General features: G+C 35.1%; 1 long non-coding RNA gene across 1 annotated transcript in view; it reads left to right on the forward strand.

Moving 5' to 3' along the window:
* Positions 1 to 526: 526 nt before the first annotated feature.
* Positions 527 to 19,289, forward strand: part of LOC125616863 — a 138,779-nt gene continuing 120,016 nt past the window's right edge. Inside the window, exon 1 of the long non-coding RNA XR_007347647.1 lies at positions 527 to 677. This is a non-coding gene — a long non-coding RNA (uncharacterized LOC125616863). The remainder of the gene's footprint in view (positions 678 to 19,289) is intronic.

Consider the following 19,289-nt stretch of genomic DNA (forward strand, 5'->3'; position numbering starts at 1 on the left):
TAAAAATAAAAAAAAGGAAAAATAATGAAAGAGAGATACAGAAAGTTAATCACATGTCTTAAAATGTACAAGTAGATACAAGTATCTATTTACCTGCAATAAAACCAGCTTCAAACCTTAACCTTCACCAAATTTTCTGAAAAAAAAATTCCTTCTCCAATCTTCTAGACTCTAGTGTTTTCTTCCTTCTACCTTTCCCATAATCTTCTTGGACTTGCAGAGTGATCTGCATTGGAGAAGAGGAAGAAAATTAGTAAGCAGAGCTAGAAAATCTTTAGTGGGAAGAGCATAGGAAAGGCTGGTGTTAGATTCTGTAAACAAGTCTGGATGGCGCCTGGCAAAATGCCAGAGGGAGTGGTTTGTGAAGTAACACCAGCAAGCCATTAAGTGTGGAGATTCCTTATTGGTTGACTGATGTATCTAGTTCATGCTAATTAGATAAGCTGTGTGGAATGTATAAATACCTCTGTTGTCCTACAATAAAGGGCTCCCTCTCCTGCTGTATCAATCTACACAAGTTGTTCGTCACCCCCCGGTTAGTTTGCTGCAGCCGGACTGCGGCAGGCTGGGATGATTTTCTTATTTTATTTTGATTTCCAAATTTGCAGTCTTCAGGTACCAGAGGGGGGAAGCACAGGAAGACAAGCGGCATGAAACACATGAATGGGTACTGCTAGGTAAGTACTGAAGTGAACTAGTAAAACGAGGGATCAGAGAAAAGAACTTATTTCTTTCATTAACATTGGTAACTTCAACTCTGAGGGAATTAATCTTGGAGTATATTTTTAAAAGACATGAATCTGAGTTTCTATCCTAATTGAACAGAATTTACTGCCTTCAAGTGGAAGATACAATGTAATCTGCTGGTGAGAGACATTGATTTTCTCCCTTCTTTTCAATGACAATAAAATCAACGAAAAATTATAAATGTAATAGGTTTTCATTGCTCACTGCCTTAGTAAAAAAAAATCACTGCTATCCAATGGTAATTTGTAAAATTAAGATTTAAGTAGCTTTTGTCCAAACAAGTAACTCCTGAAGTGGTTTAGGACCTAGGACCCATGGTAATGTCTTTTCAGTCCACTGTCTGTGAGGCTTGTGCGTATCACACCCTAGAGAGGATTGGACCCTGACTCAGGATTGACCAGATAGCTTTATGCTACCTTCCACACAGAATTCTGTGATTCAAACACATAAAAAGGAATGGACTTAAAATCACTGTTTCAAAAGGACATGACTCCACCCTAAACCAGCTGTTGAATAAGTACCGCTTTAATCAACATTTTTGCTACTGTGACTTAGAGATAGAAGAAGAACAATTTTAGAGGAGGAAAAGTTTATTTTGGGGCACACAGCTTCAGAGGTCCCAGTCCATAGATGGCTGGCTTCGTTGCTCCTGGCCAAGGTGAGGCAGAACATAATAGCAGAAAAGTGTGGTAGAGGGAAGCAGCTCAGAAGGTGACCATCAGCAAGCAGAGAAAGAGTTCTCCTCTCACCAAGGACAAAATAGACTTCCAGTGAACTACATCCCCTAACCACACTTTATCCCCATAGAGTTCGTGCCCAGTTAATCCTCATAAGGGGATTAATGCACTGATTAGGTTAAAACTTTTATACCCAATCATCTCACCTCTAAACTTTCTTGCATTGTCTCAGGCCTGAGCTGTTGGGGGACACCTCACATCCAAACCTTAATAAGTCCCTTTTGTTATTTTTTTGTTGGATTCCCAGTTTTCTTAATTTTCCGTTTAGTGTTTGTAATCTTAGTGCTGATTTTCTCCTTGCATATCTTTACCATCTTCATTTTTTATATGCGGACCTTTCTTTCTGTCCTCAACCCTGAAAGATTCCTTCTAGTCAATACTTCAATTTTCCTTCCTCTATCATTTCCTTCAGACCTATCATCAAACACAAAGATCACTGAATTTACAACCTCCCCAAAAGGTAAAGCCACCAAACAATAAAAGCCCATTGATTGATTAATTTTAAAGTAATTTTTAGAGAATGTCAAGAAAATTGAATTGGATGCTGTAAACAAAGAAAGGAATATTAAGAAATCAATGAGTAATAACTGAAACAGAGATGAATATATTGATCTGGTGAAAATGATTAAATCATTATAATAATGAGTAATTTCTATACACAGGTGTCAAAAAATTATATTTCACAACTTAAAAATCTTCTCATTGCTGGGCGCCATGGCACACTCCTGTAATCCTAGTGACTCAGGAGGCTGAGGCAGGAGGATCATGAGTTCAAAGCCAGTCTCAGTAAATTAGTGAGGCTGTAAGCAACTCAGTGAGAAACTGTCTCTAAATAAAATATAAAAGAAGGCTGGGAATGTGGCTCAGTATTTGAATTGACCTCAGGGTTCAATCTCTGGTACCAAAAACAAAACAAAACAACAACAACAACAACTAAACAATCTCACTAATGTCTCTGTATAAAAATTTTATTTCTACTGATTACACACACACACACACACAACATACACATAGGTGTATATATAAAATAAGTGTATAATCACACACCACACACATATATATCTATAGACATGTGTATATTTCCCTCAATTCTTACTATTAAGTCTATTTAATAGATATTATTAATCCAATTTTATCAATAAAAATGTCACACAACTAATAAATATCAGAGCTAGCATTCAAAGTCAATTCCATAGCTTTCCAGAGTCTAGTTACCTTCACACAATGATTATCCAATAACTTCATTTCCTGCTATCAAATGGAAAATAAATTGAAAATTATGATTTCTTCTTCTGAAACATCTCAGCTCATTTCTGAGAGAGATCTACTGTGAGTTAGTTTAGATCATGAAATCTTAGATGGTTCTCTGTCTAACCTCTTATCTGAGTTAGGAATCTTCATGAAAATAATAGTGTAAATAGATATATTAATTTTTCTAAATATTTCAATGGACAGATAACTCCTGATCTTATAAAACAAATGTATATTTATGCCAATCAAGGAGCCCAGTAATTTTTGTTAGGTGTTTTAAAATTCTATATTCTTGAGTAGATATTTGCTTGTTAACACCTATCTATTGTTTCTAATTCTGTGACTTTTAAGTCATAAAAGTCAAAAGTTTCTTATAAAACTGTGAAATTGAAAAGGCCTATAGGTATTCTAAATATAAATAATAGCAAATTCATGAGAATATTAAATTCCAGAGTGGTTGAGAAAATGATTTTATTTTCTTGCCTTAAAATAACTTATAACCTGAAATCCTATCCAGGTGCATTATTATTTTAATGCAATAGTATTGTAGCAACAGAACCATGTAATACTATGATAATCCTATAGAAAATGTGGAGAATTGTTCCAAGTCAGATGTAGCCAAGGTTATCCAGTGAGGAAATCATTTTACATCAGATGCAGGGGTACCAAACTGGAAACAAACAAACCTACATTGATATGTTCAAAACATTCTGTGTAACATTGGATAATATGAATAAGTAAAGAAGGTAATTCTGGCATAGACAGTGCTTGATAGAAATAATTACTTGGAAGAACCAATAAATCAAACATACGGCACAGTGTTCCATGTTGTCAACATTCTTATGCAGAGAACCGAATATCTTTTTGTCAGTATGGATAGTTCATGAAACTAAACAATTATGAAGATGGCAGCTATACTATCCATATCCTTTATAATATTGAAAATCTTCTTAAAAGGAATCCAGGTGTTTTTGAAGTACACTGTCAAGCCAGTCACAGAATTGTATTCCCCACTTGGCAAGAGATTGAGGAACTTGTAATTTTTCAGAAACCTGCTTGAAAGATGACATAGAACTGTGGGGAAGGAAATAACTAAATGCAAAAATATGACATATGTTATTCACCAGAAGCAGTTGTCTACATCTATTTCATGGAAGTGCTTCATCTGATATAGAATAGTTTTAATCAAGTACCTGAGCAGGCATACCTTCTATACATAATGGAACATTAAGCCAGCTTCCCATGTTGTTCTAACCCTTCCTATGTTCTACCTCCATTTTATCTTATTCATGTCCCGGGTTGTATCTTCCTGTCCTAACTACCTATACATTCATTTGTCATTTTTCACTAGAATCACTCTAACCAAAATTATCAATACTCTTAGAAAACCTGTTTAAATGAAAGCACTCTGAAGTATACGTTGTTAGACTCATAGGATCCCAGTTCTGTTCTCTCCATTTCTTGAGTGTGTGATCTTGAGAAAGTTATTATGTGATTGGGCTTCATTTTTCTTATTTATCAAATAATATTGAATCTTACCATCTGACAAATTTGTTAGTTGGTTATCAAATGATACACATGTTGTACCTTGCAATATATATATATATATATATATATATATATATATATGTACATATATCTGCATACTGAAAGATATTATCTAAAATATGGTTGTCATAAAAATAGCAGTAGACAATGCTTATTCAACTATTCTGTATACTAGTACTATTTCAAATATTTCTATACATTAATTCATTTAGACATCTCAATGGTGTATTAGGGTAGTTTGCAATATTATCCCCATTTTACTGATAAAATAAAGAACTTGCCCAAGTTCACACAGCTAGTAATTGGAGGAATTAGGAATTGATTTCAGGAAATCTAGAAACAGAGTCCAACCACTTTCCTATGCTATATCATCTGGGTCCTATTTCCTATATGCTATAACTCTGAATCTTAATATTATTCATCTTTCAGTTTATAGACAATGAATTTTTCTATGCCCAAATCTATATTACAGAAAACTCCTCCAATTAGCAAAGTCTTTAGATTTTAGCTAAAGGAAAATAACAGATAATACTTAATCTGTTCTGTTATGATGACTGTCTTATTTACAACTGAGAGAATTAAGATTTTACTTTTGTTGTATTTCCTTTTTTCATTCAACAATTGAAGTTGTTCTTGGACTTCAACTGAGAATCATTATGAATTTATTTCCCCTACTTGGGACATATGCATCTGTGAACTGGATAGACCACATCTATCAGAGAATTATAAGTTATGTTGAAACCCTCTTTTCCTGTGTAATGGGGGTAATGAAATATGTGTTATTTGGAGCTTCCATTCTAGCATAGAATTTCATCATTTGTAAGTAATAACTCTTAAAATTTGATGTAAAATCGCTTTCTTTATCTCATTGGATTTAACTATTATTATGGTAAATTTAACCATCCCCTTGATTAATCTGATTCCACTTGGTTTCTTCAATGAAACTTTTGATGTCTGAATACCTGGTATATATACTCAAGAGATGTTTTTTAGGGAAACTTTCTGACTTTGATATCCACACAGAGATAGCATGCACTATTATATAATGCTTATGGAACATGCTGCTGGCAGGTCTCCAACCATAGCCTTCTTAAAAAAAAAACAAAAACAAACAAAAAAAAAACAGTCTTATTTTTATGGAGGGTGGTGCCAGCACTGGGAGAAAGAACATGAATATAATGCTCACGTGCTATTTAAACAGGTTGCTGAAATAATTGAATAACGTGACTTTTCTCAGAATCTCCTAGAAGGTATTCCCAGCCCCACTCTGTTTGCTTTCTGATTTGAGTGCTCTTTTCAGCCATATTGTATAAACCTACCAGGAGCTTATTTGGTTTAGACATTGCAATGCTACCCAGGCTATCAAGGGGATGGTCACAAATCTAAAACAAACACATTCCCCAGCACTTATGAGGTCTCCCTTCCAATGCCTTCATGAATGTGAAGCTTTCTTTCATTTCCCCAATTGAGTCCCCAGACCTATTATTAGCATATTATGATTTACAAGAGAGTGGGCTTTTTTAATAACAACACTGAGAGAGCAAAACCCATTTGTTATCCCAAGAGGTTTGAGTGCGCATTATAAGCACAGGATGGTCAGAATAAAAACTGATACGAGTACACAGTCCATGATTGCTCTTAATTGGACAAAACATCCAATTAGAGCCAAAAGGCTGAGAAGCAAATTGTTTACCACAGTAAATCATTCTCATAAATATACTTATTTAAAACATTTGAACTCTATTTAAGGGTATAAATAGTGATGTGGGCTTCAGAAGGAACAGCAGACAGCTGGCTGACTTTAAATCTTCTTGGTAACCACATTGAAGGCTGCCAAGGGCTTCTACTGTTCCATTTTAGCTAAAGGCAGGATTACCGAAGCTGCATTATATCCTCCATCTCATTTTCAGCTCTATTGCACCAATTATGCTGCATTGAGGCTTATAGGGGCTTACATTGAGTTTCAGATAGATGGAAGAAGCCAGTCTATATTCTTTGTGATAAAAATAGTCATTAATTACTGAGACTTGTAAACCGCTTAGCATCCTTCTTAATGTGGCCCATCAGGTGCTTCTCCTCATTCTATAGCTAATCAGCAAAAGAGGAGAAAAATCCTCAGGAAGAAGATGATCTTTTTTGGCTCAAACAGAAAGCCAAGGTTAAAAATAAATCTAAAATGTACTGAAAACCTAAGCCAATATGCACACGCTGGCAAAATACTGCCTTTGCTTTTCTACCAAAGTTGATTAGAGAAAAGTTTCTTACAACATTATCTTATGTGGAAATTAATTATCAATGTAATATTTTCCCCTGTTTGATAGAGTGCCGCAGGTTCGATGCCTGTTAAACAATGCAACATATTCTGAGGTGTTAGGTGCATGAAAACACATTTACAAATAGCTCAAATGGAGATAGATAATTATCTGAAGAAAGTGAAATGTCATAGGAATCCATAAAGTATTGTGCTACAGAGGAAACCGACCTATTAAAGAATTTGCTGAAAACAACAATAGATAGATTTGTCTTTGAATGGACAGTTTTTATTTGCTGATGAGATTTCAGGGTAGGCTGTTTTGAAATTAAATGTCATATACAGTGTTCAAATTTTTATTGACAAGCTTATGTTTAATTGGTGAAAACACCCATTTGGCTGCTTCATTAAGACATTAAGACAATAAGAATCATGGACTAGCCTTCTTTTGGTAGACAAAATGCAGATGAATGGCTTTTGTTTGTAAATGTATCCCACAGGTTGGAAAAGATAGAAAGCCTGTATGTATGGAATATAAACACATATTGAAGGCTTTTTTCTTTAACATACATATTTCAAAAGTAAAAGCTATGCTTTCAGGAATACCGTACAACCACATTTCATGCATTTAGATATGACAAATATTCGTGAATGGGAGTACAGTTTTTCAAAGGAATGGGCAAAGAAAATTGGAGTGATGGTATATAGGCTAAGTTGATTTCTATAAAATCCTTGTAGAGAGCTTTAAAAATGAACAGTGTGTGCAGGGGAAAAAAAACTATGAAAGAAATTACAAGTGGGTTTCACTACATTAGAACCCTGAGATTGCTTATTAAATACATAACTTGTTTTTCTGCTATACCAGTCATTTTACATAAGTGTGTGATTTGGCTTCCATTTATAATGTGTAACTGCAGCATGCTTCAGTGGTGCCATGGGGAATATTTGTTATGGTTTGAATATTTGGTTAAAATCTTTGGAAAAATTCCAGAAACATTTACATACTCACAGCAGCTTTGGGTAAGCACTTTTTTTTTTTTTCAGTTCAGTTCTCTTCTTGGCAAGTGGGGAAAAGAGAACTGCCCTCTAGACATAGGGCAGATAGTAAAGCTCCATTTCCTCTCTTTCTACTCTAGGTTTTTATGAATTGGTAATATCTATATTAAAAAATCATTGAAATTTCTACTCTCCTTGGGAAGAAGCTGTTTTAGAATCTGTTTGCAAAATGTTGAGCTACTAATATAATATTTATGTCTGGTTATGTTAATCATAAATAATTATTGTAGTTCAAACCAAAAATAAAGGAATATTTTTGTAGTTCAAATCAACAATAATTGATATTTCTTATTATCACTTCTCAGAATAATTCCAATGCCCAGAAATTCTGCAGGGCAAGGAGGGGTGGAGAGGAAGTTATATAAGCTAATGAGCAAGAAGAAATTCTCCCAAAACAGAAAAGTGGGACTTCATACACCAGATTAAGTGTTGATTCTAGTGCAGATTTTATGATGGACAACTGGAGAATGTAAAAAACAAAAACAAAAATGCAACAGATATTTTTTCTTTCCTCTTTAAGCCTTTACTAGAAAGAATTATATATATAGCTTTTAGATGTAATATTGATTTATTATAAAAAAGGCAAAGGCCCCCACCAAAGGGAACCAAAATGGGATTCAAGGCTGAAAGAGTAGAGAAGACACATTTAAACGTGTTCTGGGACTGTTCGTTTTCTAACCGCTTTGCTGTGTCTTGCACAATTTAAAAGGCTTTGCCGGAACAATCTGTTAGCAGAAGAAAAACAATCTTATTTTTTTATAAAAAAAAGAATGTACATGGAGACTGGTAGATGATACAAAACATTCTTTCCTTTCTACACTGTTGCCCTTCAGGGGGTCACTAGAGAAAATGGGCACATTGAAACCATTTTCCTCTCTGCTATTTCTTCCTTTTTCTCTATTGCTTCCTGCCTAGGATGCCTTTCTTTTTTCTCATCTTTTCCAATGGTGTATGCCCTCTTCACCAGAATCTTAGGGCTTTGGCTCTGTCCTAGCAGGGAGCTTTAAAGTAGAGGTCACGAAAAAATGTACTGGGTTGGTTCAGGCATAACCTTAGAGCTAATAACAACTATTTCTTCATATCTTTGCTAGAAGTAGGCCCAAGTCTTTCAAAATAATCAAAGTGGAGTGTCAAAAGATCTTCTCATCTTGTCTTTCCTCAGAGAGGATGCCTGTGATTTTGGAGTTGGAGATAAGAATTTTGTAACACCACATACCAAGCAGTTGGTAGTTAAGGAGGACATGTTTCTCTTTGTTTTACCTGATAGATCAGTTATGCATAGACTTTAAAACCCAATTTAAGCCGAAATAAGTAAAAAAGGAACACCACTGGCTTTCAGAATTCATAAATCTGGGCATAATTTAGTCTGGGGATAACATATTTTCAAGAGAAAATAAACGATCTCTGTATTTTCCAACTTCTTTTCATTGATTTTCCTTCTTTTTGGGGGTGCAAATATCACAAGGGAGTAAAATTTCTAAAGTAAAACCATAGCCCCATAAAATATTCTAATTACTGAGGCAAATAACTTGTACCTTGAGAAAAAGAATGTGTATATCTGTGAAAAGAAAAGCTTCTGTTTTTTTTTTTTTTTCTGATTTGCAAGTGTGAATATTCCTATTGAACAATTTAATTATCAACCTCCCTTATCTAGGGTAACAAGGACCTGAGATAAATATGGGACCGGGAAATCATAGCTTTTGTGGTTCACACCATGGGACAGCTCGAGGCTGCCAGATTTACCCTTTTCTGGGGGAGATTGTTCCCTGTCTGTGTGATATGGATAGAACCCCTAACTCCACATTCCTTATCAATGCCTATTGAGATATACCACAGAGTAGCAGCATTGCCATGGCTTAATCTTGATTGACAATGAATTATATAAACTTAGAGACTATAAAAGTAGTTTTGTAGTACATTCCTACTGGGTCCTGTTCAGCACTGGTAAGGTCTTAGGGAAGAAGGACTTTTTTGATTTATACTTGAGAGATAATCCCATACATACTTCTTGCTGATCAAAGCAAAATTAAAACTTAAGCTATTAATTGGTTATCTTCCCTTATTTGCAATGTAGAGACTGAACAATAAAGCTCACACACTTCCTATATAGCAGGACATTTGTTCTTAAACAGTTACATACATGTGTACAGGTTTCCTACATAGCAGCATAGTCAAGTATTCCATTTGACTGAATGCCTACTAGATATCCTTTCTAAGAACATCTCCATGGTTTATTCTTACACTATGCCACTCTAGGAAGGTAACCATGAATGCAGTTATGACAAGTTGGAGGCTATCAGTGTAAGCTTTGATTAGATCAGCTGAAATGACTATTGAACCAAAAAATGTGTTTAGCTTTATAAAATTGATATCCATAGCACATTATATTATTGAGGTTGTGATAAAAAAGGAGGGACATAGATTGGCATACTGTTTCATCAAAGTGTTGGAAAATAGCCAGTTTGAATTTATGAGAATGGAAGTCATGATATACTTTTATCATGACTTAAGACATATACACTTAATAAGTGCCTACTATGTAAAAAAAGGTAATATATATATATATATATATATATATATATATATCCTGACTTATGCATTGTATGCATATGATAAGGTTTACTTAAGCATTTTTTATTTTGTTTTTTAATATTTCTGAAGTTGGGTGGGGACTAATGCCACCAGAGAACAAAAGTCAGCCATTACATAGGTTGAGTCAGTATTAGTTATGTGGAAAAATGGTTAATCTTCTATCAGAAACAATTGCCAACACTAGTTAGCATCTGAAGACCAGGGCAAACCTTAAAAAAATGAGAGCAGATTAAGTGAGGCTCATCACACCCAGGTTCTTGGGAGGATCAGAGATGTGGTAGGATCATACTCTGCATCTATACTTCTGGATTGCCACTAGAAAACCAAAGACACATGTATGTCAGTTACTTTGGGTAGGACTAATATTTAATTCATCATTTTGCTTAAATAGCTTCAGAATTTATTAATGCATTTAAAAGAGTATATTAATGGAAAATTTGTTTTGTTGGAAAAGTTGATTATTTCAGATTTTCTAAAATGGTCTCTGACAAAACAAAAAAAGGATATCAAGCAATGTTTATGAAATATTATTGACTACTATACCTGGCTTGCTAAATCTGATAAAATAAAAAGAATCTGACAGTAACTTAAAGAGTTGTAAAACATCAGATGTTTGTGAAAATGTGTATATGATATTGACTTATGATGACAATGTTTAGAACCTTCATTAGTGGTTATAGTAAAAAATTCTTTTATTAAATCCAGCCAGAAGACATACTAACAAATATTTTTGATTATCTACATTAGATATTATAGTTTTATTCTCAATCAATTCTTATTTTCTCAAAGAAGACTGATCTTATTCATTTTTTTAACTAGGTGTCTAATATATGTCAGACACTACCCTCAGTTTTAGAGAAATAATGCTGAAAACAAATAATTTGGTACTTACTCTCATGTACCTCAGACTCTATTATTGTGAGATAAGAAGGAGTTATAATTGATCACATAATCCTGTAACATGAAGACATAAATAAAGGAGTTCCACAGATTTCTATCAGTTCTGGCAAACATGTCTTGTAGGACAGCAGTCACAACCTCCTGGATTCCAAGAACTCATGATCTGGTTAATTTTAACCTCTAACCACCACAACATAACTACTTGTAGACATGCTGATTCCCCTGGAGTAATGAATAACTTGGAAAATGACTTGTTCCTCATTATCTATATCTTAACATCTTGTGCTGTTGTTATTGACAATGAAAATGTAACAGTGCTTTTGCTCTAATCCTGTTCTTGTTCTTCCTCTCTGAAACCAGACTCCTGGGACATCATTTGAACACTTCTATTGGACAACTAGAATATGCTTTTTACTGGAAAGCCATCCTCACTTTGGCTTGTATAAATTCTTTGATCTCATATTTGGTGTTCCTCAACTTGCCTTTTAGGTTAACAAATATATATAAAAATATAACTGGAGGTAACTGATGTAAAAAAAAAAAGTGTTATGGTTCCAAAGAAAGAATATTAGGGAATTTGATCAAGTTGGCAAAAAGTCAGAAATATTTTCTGGGGACAAGATATTTAGCTACTATTTGAAAAATTCTCAATATTTAACTAGAGAAAGTATGGAAGAGACTACAAGATAGAATTTGTAGAGGTAGGTACAGGGTCCTGTGAGGAAAATTCCTGAAGGCTCTGCTCTGCAGGTGAAAGACAATATAAGGTAATAAGCTGAGGAAAGGATTTCAAAATACTTGTCTGGAAGGGTTCTTAAGGATTTTGGACAGTGTCCTAAGAACTCTGGAAGTTGCTGAAGTGTTTAAAGGAGGATGTGAGATGTTTAAATTATTCTTTCATTCATATTGTTCTGTTGACCACATATGAAGAGTAGATTGGACACAAGTAATTATGAGCATACCAGTTATACATCTCTTATTATTTCTCAAAAGTGAAATGACCATCATTCACAGAAGTGGTAGTAGAGATAAGAGTCCTGTATATTGACCTGAGAGATATTTAGAAGTTACATTAATTAAAATGTATTGAGTATTAGATAAGGACAGTGAAGGAGAGAGAGTATTAGAATAATTTCTAGGTATTTCCTATCTTTGCAGATTTACCAAGATAGGACACCAAGAAAAGGATCAGTTTTGGAACTGAAACTATATGCACAAATTACGAAACACATTAATCGTGGTAAAAAAAAATCAACACAAGTGTTGCAAAAATCGCAATAATATGTTCATAGAGGACTGTGATAGAATCGTCATATTTGGGACAAGTCAATTATGATCCTGCATATCAGTTTGGGGATCTTGGCAAATAGTAGAAAACAACTCTGGTTAAATTTAGTGAAAGGGAGCATGGAGGTGTAACTCAGAATGCTTGACTAGCATGCATGAGGCTCTGGGTTCAATCACTAATACTACATAGCAACGAAAAAGAAAAGAAAAAGTGTGAAAGGAATTTATTGGGAAAATAGTAGAGGATTATGGAATTGATGGGATATTGTGCATAAATACAGTTATTGGAAACAAGCATTTCAGGTAGTCTCAGAAACTAGAAAGAAATAATTATTTAAAGAATCTTGAAATGTAGCAATCTGGTAGGTTATAGCTGTCAGAAAGGGATGGAATTATGGTTTGGTGTACCCCCATATCTCCAGTGTTTATTCAGGAATATTCAAAGGTGAAATAACTAAATTGTCAGAAATACAACCTATTCACTTCATCCTCGTTTGAATGGAGTAGGTGGTAACTGCAGGCAACTGGGTTATGGCTGAGGAGGTGGGTCACAGGGCATACCTTGAAAGGGTTGTTCTTCTTCTGACCTCTACTTCTTCCCCTTTCTCACTCTGTGCTTTTTGTTTCCATAAGGGGAGCATCTTCCCTCTACTGCACCCTTCTCCCATGATGTGCTGCCTCATCTTGGGCCCAGAGCAATGGACAGAATGTCTGTGGACTGAGACCTTTGAAACCATGCCCCCCAATCCCAATTTTTCCTCCTCCAAATTGTTCTTGTTGGGTATTTTGAGCTTCAACAATGCAAAAGCTAACTCAAATGGATGATTTCCAATAATTTTTAGTCTCTTTTTCCTTTTATTCTAGAAGTATCTGACTAAGAGATTCACATGTTGCCCCTCAAATATCACAGAAGCAGGCCATACTGCAGAAGGTCATTCCCCTAAAGAATACAGGATTCAATTAGAAAGGGGAAATTAAACTTTAAAAAATGAAACAAATTACTGGGATACCTTGGAAGGCACTTACATTTCTCTCTTTCAAGTCTTCACTAAGGCAATGCAGAGGAGCTTTTGTTTGCTCACACATGTGAAAATGGGAACATTTTTGAATTGGTAGTGATAGTGACCATGGTAAGTAACTGAACTTGACCTTTTCTGTATGTTCCCTCCCCTCTTCTTCAGCTCTCATTTTAGGGTTGGCAAGATGACCAGATCTATTCCTCTTCTGTTTTGCAGATATTGAATGTATTACATTATAGGGGGGTGTTAGTTTAGCCAGCAATGTCATTGAGCTGGTGGATTCAGGGAAAACTTTCCCTTAGTATACAAATACAAGTTTGTTAAAACTACAAGTGAACAAGTCAAATTGAATTCTAAAAGGATTGCTTCATGATTCAGAGTCAAAAATAAAACTTTTATATACTGCATTTTTCTCTCCATGAAATAAGTATTTTCCTATACTTCAGACCCAACTGTTCTGTAGTTACATACTTTCAACAAGAGATGTTCATATCATTGTTGATTTACATATATTTCACAATACTTCCCCACCTCCTACAAAGACAATTCAAAGATATTTATTGGAACTTATATAGTTGCATATAGAATAATGTTTGTAAGAGTTTTGTTTGTGCTTATCACTTCCCTGTCAGTACGATTCTCCTCACTCCTCTCAGGAAAATACGTCTCTCTTTCTGAACACAATTTTGGTTCCCAACTGTGTTAAGTAATTTATCTCCAGTTGTTGTCCCAAATCCTGCATCAAATTACCTAAGTTGTCAGTCAGGTTTCCACATATTGATTCAGCAATCTCAGTCTTGTGTCCTGCCCAAATCCAGCAGAGGGCTGATTGCTTTACTCCAAAATCCTTTGAAAAGTTAAATTGTTAACAATACAAATTCACTGGAAATTGGAATAACTCTTCACCTTAGTTTCAATCTCTTCACCTTGAGCCCTGGGCATTTAGAACTCATCTCTGTGCAGCAGGGTGGGGAATTAGAAAGGTTAGTGTTAATGCAGTTATTTCCAGGAGCCAAGAGTAGTTGTCTATTTACTCTGACAGGAGGCACAGTTGAGACTCAGGTGTTCACCTGCCTCCCAAAGCAAACAGGTACTGATGGGGAGGGTTAATTAAATATAACCTGCATTCCAGGGTCCCTGCTTATTTCTAGATAAATAACTAGAGAGAGAGAGAGACAAAAATAAATGGTCTCAGAGTATAAGGGATCTATTTTCCTTAACCCAAACCTTTGCTTAAATTTAGCTCCTGACCAAAGGGAAACATTTTCTTATAATACCAATTAGAAACATTGTTCTGTGGATTATTTCCATAATAGCTAATGAAAACCATATCTGATTGCAAATACCATACCATTATAACAAGGCACTAAAGCCTTAAATAGCCTTGAGTGCTTTTTACTTAATGTTCAATTTGTAGCTAATATACTTTAGGAGTTAAGTGCTAGTCTTTAACCTGTTAAGAGATTGTAAGTTAACTTAGGTGTTTAACAATGAGCTGTTTTGAAGAGCATTACAAGTGAGCAGGTGTTTAAGAGAGTGGATGGATCATAATTTAAAGTACTTGACTGAAAAAGAGGAATCTTTTAAAATGACATTTATGTATTAAAGTCTTGGTAAAAGCTCTATGTGAAAAAAAAAAATTGACCTAGCCTGGCAAAACAGTGCATTTACATTGCTGTTCTTCATACAATTGCGATGCTAAATTTTGAGGTTGAAAGTGGGGTATAGAGTCCATGTATGAGATCTTTTCATCCAGCTTTTAAAAAACATTTTCCCCATTTTATGCTTAGCAACTATCTCATTTCTTTATCCTCTTTATAACAACAATTCTAAAAAGAGCTGTTTATAGATACTGCATGAATTAATCTTTTCTTACCTACTCCAATCTGTATAGTGAACCCGAAACATTATAAAAGCTTTGTCAAGGCCACCACTGACCTTCACCTTGCAAAATCCAATTGCTAATTGTAATTCTTATCTTAGTTGACATTTCAGAGGATTTTTCATGATTGACCATTCTCTTTTTGAAAAGCATTTTGTTCACTTGGCTTGTGACATACATGCTCTGTTGGTTCTCTCTCTCTTCACTGGCTGCTCATTTTCAGTTCCTCTTCATTTCCCTGATGTTTTTATGTTGGAAGTCCGTAGACCTGTTCTTTTCTTTTTAGGCTCAATCCTTCATGAGATTTTGCAGCTTTATGGCTTTCTTCATTGAGTCTCAAATAATATATTTATAGCATATGTGACTATGAAATAATAATTATTCTTATAGCTATGCTTTATTAAGCACAAACCATATCTCACTCAGTTCATACCCCATTATCTGTTTTATAAATAAGGACTTTATCCCCCTTAGTTCAGGTACACGAGATTCCACACTTTGGCCAATTTTCAGACTAAAAATGAGCACACTGTGTTAAGACTGAACCAAAGATAGAGAAAATTCCAAAGAACAATTGAAATAGATTATTAAAATGCAGTATTTTGTTTTGCCACTTGAAAGAATTGGATGGTTTCTATAGATAACAAACACTCTTCCAGTAATGTAAATAACCACCTCAAATGCCTCCTATCAATACTGCACTTCCTTAACTATAATGTCTAGACAACAGCAGACAACAACAACAACAAAATACCATCAGTTGTGTGTTAATCCTGGCCCTGCAGTTTTCTATTTGAACTCTTGAGTTATAGTTTCGTATGACTAGAAGAAGTGGTTGGAGTACAGAATTCAAGATGTGTATGAGGGATCAATATATTAAAGAAATGAAAAAGAAATTGACTAGGTAGAGGAAACCAAGGAACATATTTGGCAAATCTTCCACAATCTAGCAAGTGCCTCTGGAACAAGTTTGCCCATTCAAGTGTTCTACATTGGGCTGACCTGTCTAAATTTTATATCCCTTCCTCATTCAGCAATAAGATATGGAAAGGTTATGACCTCAGATTGGCTTTTCTCCACAGTCTAGACAGACATCAAAGAGGAGGACAGCTGGAGCTTGTCTGCTGACCACCTTCCCTACAGCAGCTTCTTCCTTTAGGGAGGGTCTGCATAGAGTATCTTTTCATTTACTACTATTTGAATAGCAGCTCCATCTTACATGTCAGAGTCCAAGGTTTCCAAAATCAGAGCCCTGACTATGGTATAACTTACTTGCTTTGGCTGGGCATTTAAACTTGTTTGTTATTGGGCATTTAACCACTGATCCATCAGATCCTGCACTTGGTTCTTGGCTTTCTCTACCTGCCACAGCAGGTGATTGGAGCTTCTTTGTAGGCAATCAAAGAGGACTCAGTCTCTCATGCTTGGCTTCTGACTCTCTGTTACTTCTACTGCTTGTCATCTTTCTAAATATAGTATTGATGGCTTTGAGCCATAGTTACTCCATCTTTTATCTTTATGCTGGCTAGTTCCCTGCTAAGTTGCAATGCCTGGACTTTACATGTGCTAATTTATGCTCCTCTTTCCTGGTATATCCTCCCAATTCATCACTAGTGGAGTATTGTTGGATGAACATCCTCAACCTGCATCCAGTGGCAGGATCATCGTTGGCTGATGACTGCTGAGTAAATCCACCCAGCTGATGGCCAAATTTCTTCTAGTCCATTTCTGGGTTCTCCATGTATTGAGTCGGAGCTTGAGGTACAAAGTGATATGAAAGATTCATGTGTGTGAAAGGAAGAATTTGAGGGGGGCAGAATTTGGGCACCTAAGTAGGTAAATATCACTGTAGGCCCTACAAAGACCCCAGCCAACTTGGCAGGGAACTCTGTTGTAAGTAATGGCTATTAATTACATCATATCAGACAAGAATTCCTGGTACTTTATATCCTCACTTTGCTGTGTCATGAATATGAGTTCAGAAACAGTTTGATTTCTGAAACTGAGGCAGACCCTGAAGGAACTGATGGCTGAAGGTTAGCTGCTGGATGTACTGTAGCTTAGCTGCAAATTCATCCTTGAAGGGATGTCCCTGGTAGCATATATCTGTGTCTCCCTGAATGCTTCTGTTTTGTCAATCAATATATTTGTTATACATATTACTAAATCTTGGATTTTTAATATGTGTAATTTCAAGCTTTGGAAATTCTGTTTATCCCTCCCATACTAACCAAATGCCCTCCTTTGCAAACTTTCTCCAGTCTTCTAAATTAATATGGTCTTCCTTATTTACACTATCACAACATTATATTCTCTTCTTTTGCTATACTTATAATGAGATTATGTGTTAATAGGGGCAGTACTTAGGACAAACTTCTGTATGTCATTTACTTAAATAAAAAATGTTTCTTCTCCCTGAAACCTGTCCATAATTAAAGCTAAAGTAGGTGGTTTTTATGTCTTTATGTCTTCTGGAAGGAGCATAAGAATATAACATATGGAACATATTTTCTAACAGAAAACAGTATATCAGAAAGCGCTTGCTCTCTCTCTCTCTCTCTCTCTCTCTCTCTCCAGAGCATATAATTATAGGACACTGGAGAACAAGAGAATGTTCCTTTATGAAAAAATCAGAGAGAGCTGGAGTTATAGCTCAGTGGTAGAGCATTGTCTTGCATGGGCAAAGCCCTGAATTTGCTCTCAATTGCCAAAAAAAAAAATGGGGGGGGGGGTTACTATTGTTTTACTTCTGGTTTGGAACTCTAGGATGAAAAGTCAACATGGGTGGCTACATCAGAGTTGAAATAGATGTTCTGTTTGAGTGAAAAGAGAAAGTGAGAGTAAGTGAGCAAGTGGGAGCTAGTGGTGGATTTTACATGTGTGGAAAGAATAGATAGAGATGCTGTTTCATGGTTTTGGAAGGATGCAGGCAGCTGATACGGGTGGTGAAGGAGCTTTCAGTAGAGAGGGATGAGGCAGGATGTTTGATCTTGTGGGGCATTGTACACAGTGGCTACAGCTAAAATGAGAGTAAGCAAGATCCAAGTGTCAGAAGGAATCAAGGTGGGATGAGACAGCAAAGGAACACTGAGTTTGCTGAGTCTACAGCAAAAGCAGATGGGACCCAGAGGACAGCATAGGTCAGAGAGAGAGTCCAGATCCTTGAAGTCTTGTAATCCTTGCTTCTTTATACATTCATTGATTCTTCTTTTGAAGAAGGAGAAACAAGTGATGAGGCTAAAACTGAACAAAGGGAATAATTACTAAATGAAACCCAAAAAGTCAAATTTAGAAAACAAATTTCCAGGATGGAAACTTAAAAAGAAAGATTAGATCAGACATGAAAATAAATATCCTGTGTTTTATTTCCATAAATAAAGTTAAGTCCAAATCACAAATTTGTCTATACATCAGCAGAGGATTTGGCATTTCTCTGGGTCAGACAGGACCACTCCTAATTTTTTTAAGACTTGGACCTGCATTTTATAAATCTTTAATTAATATGTGCACTTTAAAGGAGGGGACTTGTTTTAATTTTCTGTATTCCTTATCGTTCCAAGAACTAAGAGGTCATTTAGAAAATGTTGTTTACATTTAATTTTATAATTTCCTATCAGGTACAATTTTCTGTGTGCAATTGGATCTACTATTTATGGAGAAAGTATGCTTAAAGCATTTTGACAACTTTGGAATTTAATTTATATGTCCTCTTTTATTTCCATGTATTATGAAGATTTTTTGTTACTACTTCTTCATGTCACGTAAAATTATCACTAAATATTAATTTTAATAGTGAGCTTTTGTGGTGCTAATTGATTTTTTCTTTGTGTGTGTGTGTGTATATATATATATATACATTTATATATATATATATATACATTTAAAAACATATCTCCAGAATTTCTAAGAAAAAAAATGGGCCCAATAAGAAGTATTTATTACTAATTCACTTAATCCTTATTATTTTTTATCAGATTTTTAAATATGAATGACACCATTTACTGGAACAGAAAATTTCA

Source organism: Marmota marmota, unplaced genomic scaffold (genome assembly GCF_001458135.2).
Source record: "Marmota marmota marmota unplaced genomic scaffold, marMar, whole genome shotgun sequence".
NCBI classification, from domain to species: Eukaryota; Metazoa; Chordata; class Mammalia; order Rodentia; family Sciuridae; genus Marmota; species Marmota marmota.